The sequence below is a fragment of the Varroa destructor genome, unplaced genomic scaffold (genome assembly GCF_002443255.2).
Source record: "Varroa destructor unplaced genomic scaffold, Vdes_3.0 BEIS01000007.1, whole genome shotgun sequence".
In the NCBI taxonomy this organism is placed as follows: domain Eukaryota; kingdom Metazoa; phylum Arthropoda; class Arachnida; order Mesostigmata; family Varroidae; genus Varroa; species Varroa destructor.
In genome coordinates, this window is record NW_019211460.1 from 39,209,821 (window position 1) to 39,216,235 (window position 6,415).

Sequence of the window (6,415 nt, forward strand, 5' to 3'; positions counted from 1 at the left end):
AATGCATAGTTGCAACTACCAGCTGAAATTGTCAGCACTGGACCAAGTGACCAGCATGTCCAAAGATTGATTTTCGGAGCTTTCGTATGTTCTTGTTATAAGGAGCTATAGTGACGTATGAGGACAGTAAACATATACGTGCCTAATCTATGTAATAGTATTACTATTAAGATTCTACTTAGTTAGAAGGCTCATTGTTGTTGCTTCGTTTAGGTTAGATATTTCATCAAACGAAGATCGTATTGAGGATAGAAAAGCGTGATAATAACCTACTGATAATACGGAAATGAATGGAAAGGTTTAAAAGATAAAAAGGATTTTAATAAAGACGATTTCATAAAGGTAGCAAGATTTATTAGAGAAAGAAAGCCCCCTAAACAGTGACTTGAAGATAAATCATGCGCCTTAGCCCTTCCATCGTCTCATAATTTATTCGTATATCATATCCTGTTCCTTACCGTTCTACGCCATTAAAGTTGCCTTTTTTGGCCTAACGGTTTTATGGTTAGGCGAAACGCGCACTTCATAATACGTATTGTCACTACGATGTGTTAGGTTTTAGGCAGCGTTTGGAACTAAATTACAGCACAGCTTGAACTGCACGATTTTTAATGTTTGTTAAGTACGTTTTTCTGATAGAGGCTTAGGGAAATCACATTGGAGAAGACACATTGCAAAAACTGGACATGCATGCTGGTGTTTTCCTGGCTTAGACATGATCTCGTTAACCATCTCATATCTATCTACAATAGTAGACACGAAACAGCATTTGATAGGATGAGATCTAAACAGGTATTTAGTCAGTTTACAATATTGCCGTCATCGGTGTGGAAATTTGATTGAGCTGATTCGGAAACAAAGAGTCTAGATACGTTCAGTAACAGCTGGAGTGAAAAAATTTCTTTTCGACCAGCCTCCGGGTTGTTACTAATTTTGGCAACTACTTCCACTTGTGTGTCCTGTTTCACATGGGAAAAAGGGAGACACATGATGATGCGAATGATACTATCCTATCACAAAAAATTAACTATTATTATTAGTGAAAAAATAGAAACGGCTGAAAACTTTTGCTACAAAACCTTGCGGAATGCTTGCAGATACCGTAACTTTTCTAGAACGGTCGTTTACTATTTGTCATTGCGATCAAAGTATTATTAATCGGACAACTTGTCGCACTGAAAGCCCTGGAGACGTCCAGGCACCAGCAACAGGGTCATCACTTTGTATACGAAACGTACAAGCTCTGTTATGTCACGTAAAGCTAGCTCAATGAACCAGGAATAAAAAGGAGCTATCCCTCTCGTCTGCGAAGAAGACGGATTTCTTCACGTAAGATAAGGTATGGTCATTGGCAGGCTTTTACGAAACTGTCCCCATAAGACTTGTGAGAATGATAGGTTGATAATTAATTAGCCTTGGGCTGATCATCTCTACCCTGATACAGGATAATTACCTGATATACATTGAAACTATCCGAAAGAACTGCCCGCTTTCATCTCTCGCGCTTCTTTCATCGCATCCGCTGGATGCAACAATTTGACAAAAAATGTAGTTGAACGACGATCTCAATTAATACTATCAGACGTAGAGAAAATGTAAAAATTGTCTAGAAGCTCATTTGCTATATGTCTTTCATCTATGGTGTGACGCCGGTTGGTTATTGATAACCCATTTTTAGACTGGAAACATATTGCTCTATTTTAAGTAGCCCACCACATGTGCCCTTCAGCTTACCATTTACCAGTTAGAAAATAAGACCTTTTCCTTTAATTTGTGACCGATACGTGGACTTGAACCGATAGAAATGAGCTCTATTTGAATAAGATTCCAGTAAGAAGTATTCGCAAGTAAGCTTGTTGTTAATGAATATTAATAATTAGTTAGTTAACTTGCCTGTTATCTCCTGTATTCACCTTGCCGTGGGTGTAATATCTAGTAACTGTGTCTTAACGAAAAAGCTGCTCTCATAAAAGGCAAATTGTACAACGAAGAGAATATATTCACTCATTTATTGTCTATATAAAGACTTGATAACTAGACATTCTTCTCGGTTAAGAGTCCCGTCAATCGGGTCCGGCTGTCGCAGATCCGACAAACACGTAAACCAGATAATGGCAGCACATTTTAATATAGTACACTGCATGCAATATCAAAGCTGTTCGCCAGCCGGATAGCTACACATAACCTGATCCATATCCGATTCCGCACGAATGACACGGTTATTAATTAGAAATAGGATTTCTAAAAACTGTTATGAACCCCCTGTGAATTAAGCAGCGGGTTAGTATATGCTAACGAAATTCTAATAAGGATAACGGTAAGTACGTAGGTTCACTTCTCCGAATTGCTGCGGAGAACCAAAATAGATACCAAAAACAGACTTAGGAATCATTTCTGTACGTGGTACCATTGTGTATCGTTCTATCTGTGTGTGAATAGTCGATTTTTTTCGTAAAGTTTAAGAACGATATACAGATACATGAAACCTTTGACTACAAAGTTACAATTAAAATAAGAAATTTGCTTTCATATGCGCAAATTTGCGTTCATGAAAATAAGAACGTCATTTGCTTTCAAGCGCAACAATGACTCTCTAATATCACTAGGTTCTCAACTGTGCATCACTAACAATCCCATATAGGAAAACGTTCGGTGTTGTTAATAATATTAACAGACATGTTATCTAACACTAGAGTTTTTATCATTACGCTTCTAGACTACTGTGGTCTGTCAATATTAGGGGTCTTCGCAGTCTTCACAGTCTTCGCTGTTCTCTCTTGCGCGCCCTTCTTCTCCGGCGTCGCCATGGTGCTACCGTCCCTCACTATCGTTGCTGGTCTTCTACTCGCCTGATACCATGATTACTATACGGCTATTCACTTGCTTAAATCTATCATTTCTAGCTACGACATGCGGCTAGAAGGCGCTGTCAGCTATAATACACGACTGATTTTCTGAAATGTATTCCAATAAGCATATCATTATCATTTTATTGTCTGTCACCTCGTTTGAGACGTCTCATCTAGGTTTCCTCCATTGGGTTAAACATTTTTAGCTTATATAGCTGGGTTCAAGGCTCAGGTGTTTGCTAAAGCCAAGACGGTACACGCGACTACGTACGAAATGTTTATAAATTAAACCGCCGAATCTCTAAACTTCTGTTACGGCAGTAGTGATAGTAGTAAAACTATACAGATAATGAAAATCTGGACCAAAATAAGTTGTTACCAATGGCGAAGTCTGCGTCAGAATGGTTCTAAAGGAACCGTCAAAGAGTTGGCCCAGTTACCAATTGAAAATAACAATAGTTTTAAGAGAAGCAGAGCCAGCACCGATAACTGTGTAGAAATAAGCGGCTGATCTAAAGTTGTACAGTTTATCAAGTGAGGAAAAAGAATCAAATGTTGTTCTGAATTGCTTTCTTACCTGTGTATTAGAATCCACACAAAAGCTCTATGAAACGCAAGGTCAAACGGGAACGCGCGCTTTTTTGAACACATATCCATCTATTAATGCTGGAAGTTCATATTAATTAGTCGAATGGATGTTCAATCAAACCAACTTACATGGTTCGCCAATTTGTTTTCACTGAAGAGCTGTCATTCTCAACTTCATGGAGCCAGGCTAGAGGTTTTTTCTCTATTATCTATCAAGTGAGGTAGAACGAGAATAACGCTGGTAAAAGAGCAACTGTTGACTATTAATAGATGATTGAACATGTCAGTATACTGATGCAAATGAAAAACATCTAAACGTTACTAAATAGTATATAATTTCTCTATGTCAGGCGTCTGTTCAGTGTTTGACAAATCAAGCAAAGAAGCTCGTTCGTTCTCCTTGAAGACCGGGACAAGCAAGAGGTCGTCGTACTGTGCGCTAAGCATTATTCATTGTCATCCATCTAACTTCGATAGGTACTGCACGTTTTCCTACGTGGAAGCTTGGATTGGAATCCTAACGCGAAAAGTAACCTATATCGACAAGCTACCTCTTGTGATCTATAATTCAGTTTATCCAGCCCGTAGCCCAGCGGCAAACTTGTTACTCACGAACCCATCTACGTTGCATTAACAACATTAATGCAAATATTCTTGCATAACTGTGATCCAAAGCCAACACAAACACCCACAGCGGCAATAAAAGAAACACAAATAACTACAAAAACTAGACAAACGAGTTTGCCTTCTGTTGTTGTTATTGCTATTGCCGATACTCGTATCGGTGCTGCTGTGCCGCTGTTCCAGCTGTCGTACTCGTTATGTTTTTAGCAATAAAAGAACATAATTTTTTTACATTTTGCGTGTGAGTGCATTGGCCTGTGCCGTTGGCCGACAGCGTAAGCAACAATCCATCATAGTATCACACCGTATCATTCGACTAGGAGTTAATGCTCTATGAACAGCAACAATATTGCGCCAACGTCCGCTATCTCTCGTCCATTTCGGCGGGCTTTTCAAAATGTCTACCAACGATATCGCCAAATCGAAGAAACTTAGGTGCTTCAAATGTAACTAATGCCAGTTCCGTAGCAAAAAAATCCTTGACTATTGGTAACTTGTACCCAGAAGAAAAACAAACGACGGATTTAACGACGGATGTCGACGGGATTTATCTTATACAGACTAGATACAAAACAGACGCTCTTAGACTCCAGGTAGTCAGATCGCAAAAAAAAGAGCAAAAATTGATTTGCAGTCTGATTGCTATGGCAAAGAAATCGTGCATTAAAATAGAGCGATATCCAGGGCTATCACCGCGCTAAGAACTTCTGAAATTACTTTCATAGGAAAGTGAAAAATATTTAATGGACTATTACGGTTCAATACGTCAATGATTGAACAAGTTAGACTCTAAATTAAATGTTTTAATGCTCTATGACAAGCTAAACTTCCTTAATTTATTTATCCTGTAGCAGAAACTCTGCTTTGTCAGGAAGAAAAAAGTAAAAGGTTTTTAATCTATTTTTACAGTAGAATAGTGTTTGGGTTTGGTCTTGAAAACTTGTCAGCACAAAGCTAGATGTCGAAGTTGAGCGAAGTCCGTTATCATCTAAAGTAATAGCATCAAATGCACCTACGGATTTTGATGTATTATGTTTTATATATGCGTTTTCGATCTCAAGTGTATATTGCCAAATTTAAAACACGTTTTTCATAGCTAATTGTCAGCCGGCTTTTTTTTCTGTGAGATCTGCTCCACCGACCGCTAATCCTGATACCCTTAGTAATATTCAGAGCAGAGCCATTCACGCTGGGAACCAGCCGTTTGATGTAAAGCTTGAACGCAGTATTCGACATCAAGTCCGAAATATTTAGGCGCTGCTAAAAAAATGCCTTTCAATTATCTAATTTTAGGTAGGATCCACATACGTTCCGAACGCAAACATAAGGTACTATAGTCTTAGTAAATGCACCAGACATATTTGCTTTCGTCGTACCAGAAAATAAATAATTTATGTATTATAATGTAAGAATACTTGTGGAAGATTTTTACCAAATAACCGCCTGTTTTGCTGTCCCGACTAACAAACAAGTAAAGCGCTCTGTATTTGTTGTTCCCGTAAAAGACACTAACAGGCTATAAAGGTACTTCCTAAACAAACAAAGAGTATCTAACGTCAATTGTCACATTATGGACGGTGGTCGATATCGATTCTTTGTATGCTTACATCATAGGCTCGTCAGTGGAATTCTCTCGGGCACAGACCAGTACGATAGAGGAAATATTAGTTAAACTATGCCAGTGTGGATTTTAACAACGCTGGAGAGGCCAAATGCAGATTAAAGTAATTTCTTGACTGTTCTACCCAATTACGTATACTCCATTACATTCCTGTCAGATGCTCAGGTGAGTTTGTTTGCTTTGTTCTGAAGCACAACGACGTTTTCTGTTTTCTATGTATGATCATATAATATTGAAATGCTTGAGAAATCTCTAAATGTGAAAGTCAAGATCTTCCACCTTTTGTCTACTGTCTTTCAAACGTTCAATACTTTTGGCTACTGTTAGATAGCTGAGGTAGGCCTTCCCTCGAATATCAGCATTGTTAATCGACTTTTTTTTTTTAAATTTAGGTCCTTCGCAAAATTTTTTGTCGCGTTGCGTAGGCCAATAAATTCTTGATGGACTTTCCTCATGGCCTAAGTCGCTTAGGATGCTGAAACAGTGATATATTCAAAAAATTTTGACAAACAATCACTGGACGTGTTTGTGTCGCGTTGGTGTCAAAATGATCATCATGCAACACCAGTGGGAGTTCGAAGTTAGTTGGTGCTGGGCCCTTCACAAGTTTTTCAGGGCAGCTTCTAAGCACGCTAATGCTAATTTTTAACTTTAAAGAAGATTTTTTTTCAATTAAAATTTAGAAAAATAACGTTTAAGTTTTGCCGAAATGCATTTCTTCTAAGTAAGTCAA

General features: G+C 38.3%; 1 long non-coding RNA gene across 1 annotated transcript; it reads right to left on the reverse strand.

Annotated features, from left to right (window-relative positions):
• Window positions 1-233: 233 nt before the first annotated feature.
• LOC147754695 (uncharacterized) lies at window positions 234-4,272 on the reverse strand. Its single transcript, XR_015316573.1, has 3 exons — window positions 3,989-4,272; window positions 3,427-3,515; window positions 234-2,954 (listed from the first exon to the last, which is right to left on the reverse strand). It is a non-coding gene; the product is annotated as an uncharacterized LOC147754695 (long non-coding RNA).
• Window positions 4,273-6,415: the final 2,143 nt, after the last annotated feature.